This window comes from Schistocerca gregaria, chromosome 2, assembly GCF_023897955.1.
Source record: "Schistocerca gregaria isolate iqSchGreg1 chromosome 2, iqSchGreg1.2, whole genome shotgun sequence".
NCBI lineage: Eukaryota > Metazoa > Arthropoda > Insecta > Orthoptera > Acrididae > Schistocerca > Schistocerca gregaria.
Window position 1 is genome coordinate 336192195 of NC_064921.1, and position 18092 is coordinate 336210286.

An 18092-nucleotide genomic window follows, 5' to 3' on the forward strand; every position below is an offset into this window, starting at 1 on the left:
GTGCGGTCCCCTATGGCACTGCGTAGGATCCTACGGTCTTGGCGTGCATCCGTGCGTCGCTGCGGTCCGGTCCCAGGTCGACAGGCACGTGCACCTTCCGCCGACCACTGGCGACAACATCGATGTACTGTGGAGACCTCACGCCCCACGTGTTGAGCAATTCGGCGGTACGTCCACCCGGCCTCCCGCATGCCCACTATACGCCCTCGCTCAAAGTCCGTCAACTGCACATACGGTTCACGTCCACGCTGTCGCGGCATGCTACTAGTGTTAAAGACTGCGATGGAGCTCCGTATGCCACGGCAAACTGGCTGACACTGACGGCGGCGGTGCCCAAATGCTGCGCAACTAGCGCCATTCGCCGGCCAACACCGCGGTTCCTGGTGTGTCCGCTGTGCCGTGCGTGTGATCATTGCTTGTACAGCCCTCTCGCAGTGTCCGGAGCAAGTATGGTGGGTCTGACACACCGGTGTCAATGTGTTCTCTTTTCCATTTCCAGGAGTGTAGATTCTGGATCCGAAAACCGAGACGTGGACTAAGAGACGGCTGTGCACAGCAAATAACTCCAATTTTTGCTACATATTCTTACGATGCTGATCTCGAACAACCTTGAAAATTTTCTTCATATCTTTGACCGTTCGGAGATACAGATGTTAAAATTTACGCTACTTGTACACGCAAAAGACGCACATAAAATCTGGTGTGAGTCAAAAATGTAATTTATGAAGTGTCATAAAACGGAGAAATATGCTGTAAAGTGTCTCCGTTATCATTTTGGATCGTCATGTTGTAATACTGAAACAGACGCAAAAAATTTTTGAATTTTAATTCGTTATGAAGTGTAACATTAGTTTTGTGTTACTTCAGTTCCCCATCATTAAAGTGTCTAAATTTTATTGAGCAACACATTTCTTTTCATATGAATTAGATGCCTAGCTACAGCAGGGAAAAGAACAAATTTTGGCATGCGAACATATTCGTCCTTTTCTACGCTGAGGGAGAAGGAGAAATTGGCAGTGGGAAAGAGACGGAAAAGAAATAAAAGCTGGAAGATAGTAGACAGTGTTTGTGGTACAGAAAGAGCGAAGGAGACAATGGCACTGTCAGAAAAAGAGAGGGATACAGTGGCAGTGGAACATGGTTCACAGTGACAGAAGAGAGCTAGTAAAAGAGCGATGGAGACAGTCATAATGGTACAGGAATAAGGAGGTGAAGTGCAAATGCGTGGGAGCCAGTGATAACGAGAGACAGAGCCTATGGCGATGAGGAAGGGAGAGATAGTTTCAGTGAGAAAATACAGCAGTAGTGGGAAGGAATGAATGAAACTGCAGCGTTAAGAGAGAGCAAGAGGGACGAAGTGGCATTGAGGGGGAACACTAGTAGTAGGACAGAACGGAACAGACTTGGCCGTCATTAGGCAATGGCAGTTAAGAGAGACACAAATACACTACTGGCCATTAAAATTGCTACACCACGAAGAAATGCAGATGTTAAACGGGTATTCATTGGACAAGTATATTATACTACAACTGACATGTGATTACATTTTGAAGCAATTTCGGTGCATAGATCCTGAGAAATCAGTACCCAGAACAACCACCTCTGGCCGTAATAACGGCTTTGATACACCTGGTCATTGAGTCAAACACAGCTTGGATGGCGTGTACAGGTACAGCTGCCAATGCAGCTTCAACACGATACCACAGTTCATCTAGGGTAGTGACTGGCGTAGTGTGACGAGCCAGTTGCTCGCCCACCATTGACCAGACATTTTAAATTGGTGGAGAATGTGCTGGCCAGGGCAGCAGTCGAACATTTTCTGTATCCAGAAAGGCCCGTACAGGACCTCCAACATGCGTTCGTGCATTATCCTGCTGAAATGTAGGGTTTCGCAGGGATCGAATGAAGGGTAGAGCGTCAAAGGTAACCGCAGCCATGGTCTCCGACCTGATAGTCCATGCTGCTGCAAACGTCATCGAGACGTGGCTGTCCGATCCGTTACAGCCATGCGGATAAGATGCCTGTCATCTCGACAGCTAGTGATACGAAGCCGTTGCGATCCAGCACGACGTTCCGTATTACCCTCCTGAACCCACCGATCCCATATTCTGCTAACAGTCATTGGATCTCGACCAACGCGAGCAGCCATGTCACATACGATAAACCGCAATCGCGATACCCTACAATCCGGCCTTTATCAAAGTCGGAAACGTGATGGTACGCATTTCTCCTCCTTACACGAGGCATCACAACAACGTTTCACCAGACACCGCCGATCAACTTCTGTTTGTGTATGAGAAATCGGTTGGAAACTTTCCTCATGTTAGTACGTTGTAGGTGTCTCCACCGGCGCTAACCTTGTGTGAATGCCCAGAAAAGCTTCGTGTCGGTTATATTTCGCGTCTGTAGCACGTCATCTTCGTGGTGTAGCAATTTTAATGGCCAGTAGTGTACATAGTGGCAAATGGGCTGAATGAGTCAGAATGGGCAAGTGGGAGTCGATGGGCATGACGGACATACAGTGGGTGTGAGAGAGTTCAGTTAGGGCAGCTTGTGGAAGTGAGGTGTGATTTGCATGCTAAAAAGAGCGCGAATATCTTCGCATGCCAAAATTTGTGGGAGGATATTTAAAGTTGCTGAACAAGGTACACTGGATTTGTTGGCACCCCACTTTTCAGTCATAATGTTTTAATTCAAACAGAAGCATATCCCCCATTTTGTGTTCCAATAGGAGCATTTATCCTCTGTTAGCGTATTATTCAGCCCTGTCAACCGCACAGCCCTCCATGGTTGCTATGTCTCTTTATTGGTTTCCCTCTAGTCTTGTGTTTCTGGTTACCCAGCAGAATACTATGACCATCCCTTGCTTTTACACCCAGAGAAGACCACGGTGAATATTCTGTATAACTTATCTGCTCCGTACATTTATTGAACGTTCTGAAGAGCACTAAGCAGTTCGGTAAAAATGCGAACACGTTCATTTGAACTTAGATTATCTTGAAGACCATGGTTCAAATGGTTCAAATGGCTCTCAGCACTATAGGACTCAACATCTTAGGTCATAAGTCCCCTAGATCTTAGAACTAGTTAAACCTAACTAACCTAAGGACATCACACACACCCATGCCCGAGGCAGGATTCGAACCTGCGACCGTAGCAGCCCCGAGGTTCCGGACTGCAGCGCCAGAACCGCACGGCCATCGCGGCCGGCTTGAAGACCATGGAAAGTTGCTGACCAAGCAAGGGATGCTCCATGTATTGACACGTCTACACACACAAGCTTAAAATAATGGTATTCTTTTACAATATCATTGAATTACTGTCAAAGTACTATTTCTGGAGTCCATCATTTTCTGAAACTAGTAAAACTTGAAAATTTTGGGGCCCATTAAGATGCTATGGCGGTGATTTATCCCACCCTGGCGTAAATTAATGTATCGCACCACATACATTTCTCATATACGCCTCTTTGCTTGTATTCCAAACGCCTTTGTTGCTTGTGTACGATTATGACAATGTATTTCCTTGGGAGGACCGAGTAATAGTTTGTTAAGTAGGTGCTTGGTATACAGTATTTGTTTCGTACGCTTGTCACACCATTACAGGTCGCAACCATTATCAAGCGTAATGCCAGAACTGACTCTTTACTACCTCTATCTTTCCTACAGCCAAACGGGTCCTCACTCAAGGGGTCTACTAATTTCCTTTCCACTCATCTCAGTATGATCCTTGTTGTCAACTTAGATACATGAGCCATTAAGTTTTTCTTGCGATAATTCTGCCGATGTCTTCGAATTGTGTTGATGGTATTTTACAAAAATTAGATGGTATGTATTGCGTTAAACAGATTCTACGCACCACCTTGAATACTCTTTTTGCCTTTGCCCCCATGATTTTATTACTGTTGAAGCAATTTTATCTCTGCCTACAGCACGATTTGACCGAAGTGTTCCACAGTTCTGTCTGACTCTGACTGTAATACGGAATCCCCCTATGTCTTCCAGATGGACTACCATTTCTTCTTCTGTCACCTCAGCAGATACTCCCCCTCCCACGAAGAGGCCTTCAACAGACCTGTTTGCTCTCACGTCGACGTTTATCAACGGAATTTGTCCTGCGTTCTTAATGTTGACACCTTTCCGACATTTTCTGCAGCCGTTTCACTTAGGCTTTCATGTACATCATATTTATTTCATTCCTAAGTGACTTATTGCTGTTTTTCTGTCATCTCATGAGAACTGTTTTCACTTAATTCGTGTATTTCTTCTGTTATTAAATGTTTGTTCGCAGTTACCACCCTTGTACCTAAACGTGTCTGTCCATTTTCTTTGAGTGCCCTCTTAAAATATTACCATTCATCATCAGAATGGCCTACCGAGCTATTCTTATCACAGTATAGAAGGCCTTAGAGAACTTTAAACGCACATCATCTTTCCCTAGTGCATCCGAATTCCAATGTTGTCCATGTTGATACTTTTGCACTATTCCCTTAAAATTCACAGTACTCTTCATCATTACTGACTTATGATCGAAGTCTATATCTGCCGCTGGTTGCACTTACAATCCAGCATTGGATTTAGTTATGTCTGACCGTAATGTAATCCAGCTGGAAATTTCCCCTGTCTCTTTCCCGTTTCCAAATATTCCGCCTCTTCTAGTGGTTTTTGGATTTTTGTAGTCGACATTACCAGCTCAAAGTTGCTGCAGAATTCAATCTGTCGTCTCTTTCGTTCCCCCGCCGAGCCCTTATTCTCTCGTAACGTTGTCTTATTTTCCTCCCCGTATAGCTGCGTTCCAGTCCCCCACGATTATTTTCTTATCATCTACCTCTACATACTGAATTACCCATTCTGTACGGTCACTTAGTATGTTGCTTGTGACTTTATTATTGCTGGAATCGGTTAGCTTTCGATTCTGATGAGAATATTCCCACGATTGTCTCTAGTATACCTTCTTGTTCATAATGAATCTAGTTCCGGTTCAACTCTGCCGGTATTATCCTGTATTTGTATGACCGAAAATCCTTATTTTCCACCCATTTCACTTCACTGAAACCCCACTGCATCTAGAGTGAGTCTTTGCATTTCCCTTTCAAAATTTTCTTGCTTCTGAAGACAGTTTCTCCTTGGAGATCCGAATCAGGCACTAATCCAGAATTCGTTGTAAATGATCATCATGACGCTTTTTCAGCTGCAGGCCACATGACCTCTGGATACTCATTAGGTCCCTTAGATGCATTGGCTTTCTTTGTTGTCTCGTCCTCATGCTGTTGATTATTACTTATTTTTCCGCTGTTAAGTGGCAGTTTCCCACCCCAAGAGCCAGAGAGTACCTTTTGACATGGCCGTTGGCATACCGAGTGTGACTCGTTATGTAGGAAATCCTTAGCCGTCATTGCTGATGGTATTTGTTCAAAATTTAAGCACTGGCTCGAATCGAAACTGAACAGAGGATATTTGGATTTCTAGCCTAAGACTGGACAGTTTAATCGTGTGGATATCCTGTCCTATTAGAAAAAATTAGGTTAGCTTCTACGATTAATCGGAGAGCAACTTGACGACAAACATAGACTTAAATGAACTGTTTTTAATACGAACATTACTTTTCTCGTTTCTAATCAGGCTCTCCAAGTGTGAGACAATGTGTAAGGGCACATCATTACTTTCACTTTGGCTTTGAGTAACAAAAGAGAGAATAATATCCCTATTCCAGATTTTAATTAGTAACCGTCGACCGGAAGTAAATCAGCAGCTTTTCACGCAATTAGTCAAGAAACCAGAATAAAGTATTTCATTTAAGCGACATAACAATCGATGGCCTTCGAAACATATAACCATACTGAAGGAAGCTTAACACAGACACACTCGTTAATAATATTGTATGTAATATATGTAAGCTATCCATTTGAAAATTGCTCAGTCTCAGAGACTAAGTGCAGTTTAGCTCTCAGTCGTGATAAACTTACTGAGGTGACAGACATTCGTCTTTCCCTTCAATTTGTTCTACCCGTTTATTTTGTGATGTGGATCTTAGATGTATCTACAGTTGCTGGTCTACAAATCTTTCGAATTCTCAAAATGACGGGACACATTTTCACCATTTTAATGGCTCGGAATTTTGTAAATGAAAAAAGAACTGTAAATTTTATATTTTATGTTTTGCTTCACTGTATACGGAAAGATAAACAGACTGACGACAGTGAATCGGTATAACTGACAAAAAAGTTACCAACTACATAACAACTATTTCGTGTAGCATGAAAAAGAGAGTTACTGTATATCACTTTCACGTAGAATGTGAAATTTCAGTTAATCTTATGAAGTACTTATATTTAGTAACATGGGTAACTAGATAGTTGCTTCGAGGTGAACACACATCACAGAAGCGTACAATTTGCAGTATTAGGTTGTGTACCTTGGAAATTGGACCAAAAAAATAACAAAATAAGTAATACTTAAAAAAATTGTTTGATTACCAAACTTGATGTTAATCGTTTGCGTTATGTGTGTAGATTTAATTTCAGGTTTTAATACTGGTCTATTTTGAGCTAAATGAGTTATTATTGTTTTAATGAGACCATTTAGTCAGTTATTTCTTAATTAAAATACATTTTTTTTGCATCTGGTTGATTGTTCAAAGTATCTTTGACACCTTATGTTCTCTGAAATGACACGTGCATTGTAATGCATGATGTAATCAAAGTGAGGCAATATATCGGCTGACAAACACCATATTAGAAATTGGAGTGAAGTAGCTTAATGGAGTAATCTCTCACAAAAGCCGTCATGTCACTGCGAATAATGAATAATCCTGTTTTCACATAAATTTCAGGAAAATGTGTAGTGAACTCAAAACATTAGATTTACTGTGTGTACGTGCGTATGTAAATGTGTTTAAACTGTCTGATACCAAATACCGAAAATTGAAAGCAGTATGCTGTTATCATTGATATGTGTTATGTATTATGAGAATTTGTGAAATACGACGTAAAGATAGCTTAGGAACCAGAGAGATACGCTTTGCTGTAGTTGATTTTTTTTTGGAGCTACACAGGCAATTGAATCTACCCAGTATTTGTTTTGGAGTCATATAATTACAACGCAAAACTAATCAAATATAAAATTTGAAAAGACTGACAGATACAATACTCACATCTCACAACGTCTGGAAACCCTATTTATAAAGGATCACATGATAACCTAAATGAAAGTAAGCAGTGGTCTATAATTTAATTTCAACAGGTAATACAGTAGTGTTCAAATGTTAAATCTAATAAAGAAATGAAAATATATTTCTAATACTCATGTTGAAAGACTGACAGAACTAGGTAATGTTTAACCAAAAAGCATTCAGAATGCTGACCTAGCAGGGAACTTTATTGTTGCTTAGGGGTGTAAGTTCATCTTCCTAATGTATCGTAGATATCATCTTCAGGGATTCAGATCCTAACACATCGCTGAACAAACCTGTGGGATATACACTCACCAGAAGAGCAATAAGCGTTCGAGCTGCATCATCAGTTGTTTAAATGAAGGTAGACAGAACTGATATCCTGAAATGTTGCCCACATAAACTGGTCAAAACACGTTTTGCAGCTCTGCGAAAGTGTGTGTTTTGCTTCGAGACAAACAGGGAACGAAGGATTAAGGATTATGAAAATAAAAATATTGCTGCGAAATGAAACCAAAACAATGATCACAACAAGTGCAGATATTTCGAAAATGTGCTTCTTCGCACATCTTTAAAATCAGAATCTGCTGCTGGTTGATATTGAATAGCGCGGTGCTCCATCCAGTGATTAGAGCCTCCTTAACGTACATTTCACAAGGTGGTGGAGACTTCACTGTTCAATCATGTCGCGTTCTTGGAGGTCAGTCCTTTTGATGCCATCCGGCGTTTGAGGAGGACTCGTGTATAGTTTCTCAGCCATTTCAATTGGCTCTAAGCGTGCTCGGTGGGGTTTATATCATCAGATAACACAGGTCGTTTCGTTTGTATTATTTCTGCTTTCTGGAATAAGGTGAAAGCATTGTCCTCGTGCTTCCTCTCCGTAGAAACAAGGTGAATTGACCGATATATACAAAAACGTTAGAGGCAGTGTAGGGTTCACGATGTGGCCCATTGCTCGTGCCTCAGAAACCCATGAAAACCCCAATTTTCCGAGGATCGCTATCTGAAGTGTTTGCCCTTACTCGAGAGTGACTAGTTGGCCTGTGTTAGGCCCGTGTATATCTGGAACGAGAGCGAAAGTGGCAACAGGCCGCTTGGCTTCCCTGCTTACGCCTTTGCAACGGGTACGAGGTGCTGCCCATTGCAGTTCCTTCTTGGCAATTAGAAACCTCGACGTTAGATGTCCCTCAGAGAAATAGCAGGCATGCTGCATCCGATGTGCATTCGATGTGCTTGCTGGGAGATCTCGTTCGAGACATGGAGAAGGCTTTGTTGGCAATTACTGAAAGTACTGAGTACTGCAGGCTGAAAATAGTGGCTCATGTCGACACGAATGACGCTTTATGCTTGTGTTATAGGATTATCCTTCTTCTTTTTGGTTGTCGCCTTAGCTGTTGAAGCTTGAACCCAGAGTGGGTCGCCTAGTGGAAGGTGTAAACGAGGACGTTTTGTGACTATCTCGGATGCGAATTTGTCGACCCCCACTATCGCATCGAGAACTGTAGGGACTTCCTTAACAGCTCACGAGAACACTATGCTAGCTAGTGCTAGCTTCAGTACTGAAATCTGTGTGGTGTACGGTTTTTTAGGTTATAGGAACCGCTTACTAGGATCAATGATGGAATGTCTGCCGAAATCGAGATCACCCACATTATTCTCAAACGAGAGCACTCGGTCTTGTAGATCGGAAAGACAAAAATTTAATGTGTGATTAGTGAACTGCAGGAGCATCTATGGTAACGTTCAAAAATCTGTCTCGTTAATTAAATGCACAAGAAGTAAGGAAAGACGAGATACGATTGAAGTTCTCTAAGGCCATAGATGCAGCCATAAGGAACAGCGCAAGGTGCAGTAAAACTGAAGAGAAGTGGATATCTCTAAAAAGGGCAATCACAGAACCTAAAAAAAATTGTAGGTATAAAGAAGGTAACTGCGAAGAAAACACGGGTAACAGAAGAAATACCTTAGCTGATCGATGAAAGAAGAAGATTGAAAGAAAATGTATAGGTATAAAGAAGGTAGCTGCAAAGAAACCATGGGTAACAGAAGGAATACAACAGATGAAAGATGAAATAAGGAAGTTCAAAAATGTTTAAGGAAATTCAGGAATATAGAAATACATATCACTTAGGAATGAAATAAGTAGGAAGTGCAGGGAACCTAAGACGAAATGGCTGCATGAAAAATGTGAAGTAAACGAAAAAGAAATGATTCGGAAGGACTGACTCAGCATATAGGAAAGTCAAAACAACATTCGGTGAAATTAAAAGCAAGGGTGGAAACATTAAGAGTGCAACGGTAATTCCACTGTTGAATGCAGAGGAGAGAGCGGATAGGTGGAATGAGTACATTGAATGCCTCTTTGAGGGAGAAGATATGACAGAAGAAGAAACAGGAGTCGATTTAGAAAATAGGGGGAAACAGTATTAAAATCAGAATTTAAAAGAGCTTTTGGGAACATAAGATAAAATAAGACAGAAGGGATAGATAACACTCCATCAGAATTTCTAAACTCATTGGGGGAAGTGGCAACCCAACGACTGTTTACGTTGGTGTGTAGAATGTATGAATGTGGCGACATATCATCTGACTTTCGGAAGAATATCATCCACACAGACCCGAAAACTTCAAGAGCTGACAAGTGCGAAAATTATCGCACTATCAGTTTAACAGCTCATATATCAAGCTGGCTTACAAAAATAATACATGGAAGAATGGGAAACAAAATTGAGGATGTGTTAGGTAGGCTTCAGGAAAGGTGAAGGCACCAAGGTGGCAATTCTGACGTTGCAGTTGATAATGGAAGCAAGACTAAAGAAAAATCAAGACACGTGCATAGCATTTGTCGACCTGTAAAAAGCGTTCGACAATGTTAAACGATGGAAGATGAGCGAAATACTGAGAAAATTATGTGTAAGCTATAGGGAGAGACAGGTAATATGCAAGATGTACAAGAACGAAGACGGAATAATAAGAGTGGGCGATCAAGAACTGAATATTCCGATTAAAAAGGGTATGAGCCAAGGATGTTGTCTTTCGCCCGTATTGTTGATCTCTACATCGAAGAAGAAATAGTTAAAGTAACAGAAAGGTTCAGGAGTGGAAGTAAAATTCAAGGCGACAGGATATGAATGATACTTTTAGCTGATGACATTGCTGTCATGTTTGAAAATGAAAATTAATTACATGATATCCTGAATGGAATGAACAGTCTAATGAATACAGTATATGGATTGAGAGTAAATCGTAGAAAGACGAAAGTAATAAGAAGCAGCAGAAATCAAAAATAGCGAGAAACTTTAAATCAGGATTGATGGTCAGAAACTAAATAAAGTTAAGGATTTCTGCTACCTTGGCAGCAAAAGAAGCAATGACGGACTGAGCAATGAAGGCATATACAGCAGACTGGCACTGACGTAAACGACGTTCCTGGCCAAGAGACGTCTACTAGTATGAAACACTGCCCTTAATTTGTGACAGAAATTTCTCAGAATGAACGTTTGGAGCAGAGCATTGTACGGTAGTAGAACTTGAACTGTGGGAAATCCGCAACGGAAGAGAATTGAAGGGTTTGAAGTCTCATGCTATAGAGAAATCTTGAAAATTTGGTGGACTGATAAGGAAGGAGGAGGTTCTGCGCACAATCGGAGAGGAAAGGAATATGAGAACACTGACAAGGAGAGGGGACAGGATGATCTGTTAAGACATCAGGGAATGAGTTCCATGGTATTATAGGGAGCTGCAGAGGGCAAAAACTTTAGAACTAGATAGAGGTTGGAATATATCCGGCAAATATTTGATGGCGTAGGTTGCAAGTGCTAGTCTGAGATGAAGGGGTTCGCACAGGAGAGGAAATCGTGTTGGGGCGCATCAAACGCCCGAAGATTGATGACTCAAATGAATAAATACAATCAGAACATCAAAGAAGTTATAACTTCGCGTTGGAAATTATTTCAGAAGGATAGGCTAGGTGCCATTAGTGGCCAAGTATTTACTGCCCTAGAAAACTCAATTACATGTAGTGATCGGACTTACTGTGGTCTAACCTCTCCACCTTCATTGGATTTTTTGGACACGTAGGCCTAAACTACAGGGAAAGACGTAATATACAGTCTGTATTAGACTGCCCTGCTGCTTTGCAAATATGAGGCGGATAAAGTAACATGACATATTAACAATTGGTTGAAAATGAATGAAAATGTAGGAGCATGTTGGCAACATGCTTAGAGTTCTCTCAGCTGTGCAGTTGTGCTCACAAAGATGGTCCGAGTGATATACAGTCTGTATTAGACTGCCCTGCTGCTTTGCAAATATGAGGCAGATAAAGTAACATGACATATTAACAATTGGTTGAAAATGAATGAAAATGTAGGAACATGTTGGCAACATGCTTAGAGTTCTCTCAGCTGTGCAGTTGTGCTCACAAGGATGGTCCGAGTGATTAGGCCAATAGCGCCAAAAGGGTTTTGGCCCCATAACACGAAGCTGTTCAGGGACTGGCAAAAGGAGATCGTGTGTCAGTTTACGAGCTGTTACTGAGCATTGAGGTGGTGTTCTTCATTTAACATGGCACAGAGACACGTGGGTGATTCCACATGGGTAATAATCATCGAGAAATTGGAATACAGGACGAAGTGCTCCCTGCCGCCGTTGGATAAGCAGCTGCAGCAGCAAGTCGTATACTCCTAGCTCACTCATTTGTTACATTGTTTGATTCTTAATTTCTTTGCGTGTTTTTGGTACTTGCATTGTTTAATTCATAAATTTCGGGCGTATTTTAGTATTTGAGAGTTGTAGCATCGCGTTTTAGTACCTGAATAGTGTAAAATCGCGTAATCTCCTTCCGCCGCCGAGCAGTGTGTCAGCAGTGCGCAAGTAGCAGCATTACTCCATTTACTAGGCAATCTTGTATTTTAATAACCGTTTAAATTTTTTGTCGATTTGTTTGCGCTCTCTGTAGATTAGTTCAGACGTTCTTTGCACAACAGTTTTTAGAATGGATAGGGACTGCAACTGCTGTGTTTGGATGCAGGCTGAGTTGGCATCCCTTCGCTCCCAGCTTCAGGCAGTGTTGGCTTCGGTCACACAGCTTGAGGCTGTTGCCAATGGACATCACTGTGGGGGTCCGGATGGGGGTTTGTCGGGGACGGCCAGCTCGTCCCACGCATCCCCCGATCGGACTACGTCTGTGGCTGCCCGGGATACTGCCCATATTGAGGGTGACCCCTCACCTGTTGTAGAGTGGGAGGTCGTCTCGAGGTGTGGCAGGAGGCAAAAGACATTCCGGGGGGCTGAACGGAAGGCTTCTCCGGTTTGTCTGACGAACCGGTTTCAGGCTCTGTCTCAGGCTGATACTGATCTTCAGCCTGACATGGCTGCTTGACCTGTTCCAGAGGTTGCCCCTCAGTCTGCAAGATCTGGGCGGTCGCAGAGGGTGGGCATACTGGTAGTTGGGAGCTCCAACGTCAGGCGAGTAATGGGGCCCCTTAGGGATTTGGCAGCAAGAGAGGGGAAGAAAACCAATGTGCACTCCGTGTGCATACCGGGGGAGTAATTCCAGATGTGGAAAGGGTCCTTCCGGATGCCGTGAAGGGTACAGGGTGCACCCATCTGCAGGTGGTCGCTCATGTCGGCACCAATGATTTGTGTCGCTATGGATCGGAGGAAATCCTCTCTGGCTTCCGGCGGCTATCTGATTTGGTGAAGACTGCCAGTCTCGCTAGCGGGATGAAAGCAGAGCTCACCATCTGCAGCATCGTCGACAGGGCTGACTGCGGACCTTTGGTACAGAGCCGAGTGGAGGGTGTGAATCAGAGGCTGAGACGGTTCTGGGACCATATGGGCTGCAGATTCCTCGATTTGCTCTATAGGGCGGTAGGGTTTCGGGTTCTGCTGGATAGGTCAAGAGTCCACTACACGCAACAAGCCGCTACACGGGTAGCAGGGGTTGTGTGGCGTGGGCTGGGCGGTTTTTTATGTTAGATGGCCTCGGGCAAGTACAGAAAGGGCCACAGCCTCAAAGGGTGCGGGAGAAAGTCGGGACATGTGGGGACCAAGCAGCAATCGGTATTGTAATAGTAAACTGTCGAAGCTGCATTGGTGAAGTACCGGAACTTCAAGCGCTGATAGAAAGCACCGAAGCAGAAATCGTGATAGGTACAGAAAGCTGGCTGAAGCCAGAAATAAATTCTGCCAAAATTTTTACAAAGGTACAGGTGGTGTTTATAAAGGATAGATTGCATGCAACCGGTGGTGGAGTGTTCGTGACTTGACAGAAAATCATAGGAAGTTCTGGTCTTACGTTAAATCAGTAAGTGGTTCGAAACAGCATATCCAGACACTCCGGGATGATGATGGCATTGAAACAGAGGATGACACGTGTAAAGCTGAAATACTAAACACCTTTTTCCAAAGCTGTTTCACAGAGGAAGACCGCACTGCAGTTCCTTCTCTAAATCCTCGCACAAACGAAAAAATGCCTGACATCGAAATAAGTGTCCAAGGAATAGGAAAGCAACTGGAATCACTCAACAGAGGAAAGTCCACTGGACCTGACGGTATACCAATTCGATTCTACACAGAGTACACGAAGGAACTTGTACTCCTTCTAACAGCCGTGTACCGCAAGTATCTAGAGGAACGGAAGGTTCCAAATGACTGGAAAAGAGCACAGGTAGTCCCAGTCTTCAAGAAGGGTCATCGAGCAGATGCGCAAAACTATAGACCTATATCTCTGACGTCGATCTGTTGTAGAATTTAAGAACATGTTTTTTGTTCGAGTATCATGTCGTTTTTGGAAACCCAGAATCTACGCTGTAGGAATCAACATGGATTCCGGAAACAGCTATCGTGTGAGACTCAACTCGCTTTATTTGTTCATGAGACCCAGAAAATATTAGATACAGGCTCCCAGGTAGATGCTATTTACCTTGACTTCCGGAAGGCGATACAGTTCCGCATTGTCGCCTGATAAACAAAGTAAGAGCCTACGGAATATCATACCAGCTGTGTGACTGGATTGAAGAGTTTTTAGCAAACAGAACACAGCATGTTGTTATCAATGGGAAGACGTCTACAGACGTTAAAGTAACCTCTGGCGTGTCGCAGGGGAGTGTTATGGGACCATTGCTTTTCACTATATACACTCCTGGAAATGGAAAAAAGAACACATTGACACCGGTGTGTCAGACCCACCATACTTGCTCCGGACACTGCGTGAGGGCTGTACAAGCAATGATCACACTCACGGCACAGCGGACACACCAGGAACCGCGGTGTTGGCCGTCGAATGGCGCTAGCTGCGCAGCATTTGTGCACCGCCGCCGTCAGTGTCAGCCAGTTTGCCTTGGCATACGGAGCTCCATCGCAGTCTTTAACACTGGTAGCATGCCGCGACAGCGTGGACGTGAACCGTATATGCAGTTGACGGACTTTGAGCGAGGGCGTATAATGGGCATGCGGGAGGCCGGGTGGACGTACCGCCGAATTGCTCAACACGTGGGGCGTGAGGTCTCCACAGTACATCGATGTTGTCGCCAGTGGTCGGCGGAAGGTGCACGTGCCCGTCGACCTGGGACCGGACCGCAGCGACGCACGGATGCACGCCAAGACCGTAGGATCCTACGCAGTGCCGTAGGGGACCGCACCGCCACTTCCCAGCAAATTAGGGACACTGTTGCTCCAGGGGTATCGGCGAGGACCATTTGCAACAGTCTCCATGAAGCTGGGCTACGGTCCCGCACACCGTTAGGCCGTCTTCCGCTCACGCCCCAACATCGTGCACCCCGCCTCAAGTGGAGTCGCGACAGGCGTGAATGGAGGGACGAATGGAGACGTGCCGTCTTCAGCGATGAGAGTCGCTTCTGCCTTGGTGCCAATGATGATCGTATGCGTGTTTGGCGCCGTGCAGGTCAGCGCCACAATCAGGACTGCATACGACCGAGGCACACAGGGCCAACACCCGGCATCATGGTGTGGGGAGCGATCTCCTACACTGGCCGTACACCTCTGGTGATCGTCGAGAGGACACTGAATAATGCACGGTACACCCATCGTTCTACTATTCCTAGACCGGCAAGGGAACTTGCTGTTCCAACAGGACAATGCACGTCCGAATGTATCCCGTGCCACCCAACGTGCTCTAGAAGGTGTAAGTCTACTACCCTGGTCAGCAAGATCTCGGGATCTGTCCCCCATTGAGCATGTTTGGGACTGGATGAAGCGTCGTCTCGCGCGGTCTGCACGTCCAGCACGAACGCTGGTCCAACTGAGGTGCCAGGTGGAAATGGCATGGCAAGCCGTTCCACAGGACTACGTCCAGCATCTCTACGATCGTCTCCATGGGAGAATAGCAGCCTGCATTGCTGCGAAAGGTGGGTATACACTGTACTAGTGCCGACATTGTGCATGCTCTGTTGCCTGTGTCTATGTGCCTGTGGTTCTGTCAATGTGATCATGTGATGTATCTGACCCCAGGAATGTGTCATTAAAGTTTCCCCTTCCTGGGACAATGAATTCACGGTGTTCTTATTTCAATTTCCAGGAGTGTATATAAATGACCTAGTAGATAGTGTCGGAAGTTCCATGCGGCTTTTCGCGAATGATGCTGTAGTATACAGAGAAGTTACAGCATTAGAAAATTGTAGCGAAATGCAGGAAGATCTGCAGCGAATATGCACTTGGTACAGGGAGTGGCAACTGACCATTAACATAGACAAATGTAATGTATTGCGAATACATAGAAAGAAGGATACTTTGTTGTATGATTATATGATAGCGGAACAAACAGTTGTAGCAGTTACTTCGGTAAAATATCTGAGAGTATGCGTGCGGAACGACTTGAAATGGAATGATCATATAAAATTAATTGTTGGTAAGGCGGGTACCAGGTTGAGATTCATTGGGAGAGTCCTTAGAAAATGTAGTCCATCAACAATGCAGGTGGCTTACAAAACACTCATTCGACCTATACTTGAGTATTGCTCATCAGTGTGGGATCCGTACCAGATCTGGTTGACGGAGTAGATAGAGAAGATCCAAAGAACGGCAGGGCGTTTCGTCACAGGGTTATTTGGAAACCGTGATAGCGTTACGGAGATGTTTAACAAACTCAAGTGGCAGACTCTGCAAGAGAGGCGCTCTGCATCGCTCTGTAGCTTGCTCGCCAGGTTTCGAGAGGGTGCGTTTCTGGATGAGGTATCGAATATATTGCTTCCCCCTACTTATACCTCCCGAGGAGATCACGAATGTAAAATTAGAGAGATTAGAGCGCGCACGGAGGCATTCAGACAGTCGTTAATCCCGCGAACCATACTCGACTGGAACAGGAAAGGGAGGTAATGACAGTTGTACGTAAAGTGTCCTCCGCCACACACCGTTGGGTGGCTTGCGGAGTATAAATGTAGATGTAGATGTAGTGCGTGACCACAGCTGAGTAGTTTTGCACTGAACACAGCATGGGGAGGGTTCCAAACCACAGGCACTGCTGCCCCAAGGACAGGTGGTCGACCACGGACAACTACAGCAGCAGTTGGCCTCTGACTGTGCGAAAGACAAGAAGGGACCCGCGTCACACAGTGAATTCAATTGCTAGTGCATTAAAGAGGACTACAAGATACAGAATCACGCTGTGGCACGGCAGCTGAATGGCGATGGCCTTTCTGCCCGATACATCGGCGGCACTGTCCGACGAGGTGGCTAGAGGGTTGACGTGGACCAACGTGGCATGGAGTCGATTCGGTCTGAGTAGTGATTTTGAAATTACCCTCATAAGGCTAGAGTTGGAAACAATTAATACACCCAGGAACATGGTTGAACATTATAGTTTTGGTGTCCAGGTGTCTGGAAGCACAATGTTACATGCTGATTTTATTTATTTTTCTGTTCTTCTGTTTTCTTGAGACGTCAGTCTTGTGACTGGTTTGATGCGGCCCGCCACGAATTCCACTCCTGTGCCAACTACTTCATTTCATTTACAGCTCTCTCATGTATCATGGAAGACATTCCTTCACTTCTTAACACATGTCCCATCCCGTCCGTACCTCTTGTCAGTGTTTTACATATATTCCTTTCCTCGCCGATTCTCCACAGAACCTCCTCATTCTTTACCTTATCACTCCATATAATTTTCAACATTCTTTGTGCCCCTAACGTACATTCTCAGAACCTTCTTCCTCAAACTAAGGCCTGTCTTTCGTACTAGTAGAATTCACTTGGTCAAGAATGATCTTCTTGGCAGTGCTAGTCTACTTTTCATGTCCTCCTTGCTACTTCCATAATGGGCTGTTTTGCAGCCTGAATAGCAGAGTTCCATAACTTCATCTACATTTTGATAACGAGTTGTAATGTTAAATTTATCACTGTTCTCATTGGTGCTACTTCTCATTAGTTTCATATTTCATCGATATACTCTCAGACAGTATCCTATACTCATTAGACAGTTACTTCCATTCAGCATATTCTGTAATTCTTTTTACTTTTAGTGAGGATAGCAATGTATCTGCGAATCTTATCATTAATATAATTTCACCTTGAATTTTAATTATATTGCTACTTCGATATATAGACTGAACAGTAGATGTGAAGACTACATTACTGTTATATACCCTTTTTAATTGGAGCAATTCGTTCTTTATCTCCCACCCTTATTGTTCCCTATTGCTTCTTGTGAGTATTGTTAACTACCCGTCTTTACCTACAGTTTACCCTTTTTTTCTCAGAATTTCGAACAACTTGCACCGTTTTACGTTTTCTTATTCAGGTCGATAGATCCTATGAACGTGTCTTGAGTTTCCTTTAGTGTTGCTCTCATTATCAACCGCATCGTCAGAATTGCCTCTTTAGTGATTTTACTTTTCCTAAAGCAAACGGATCGTCATCTAAAACAACCTCAGTTTTCTTTTCCAGTCTTCTTTATACTATTT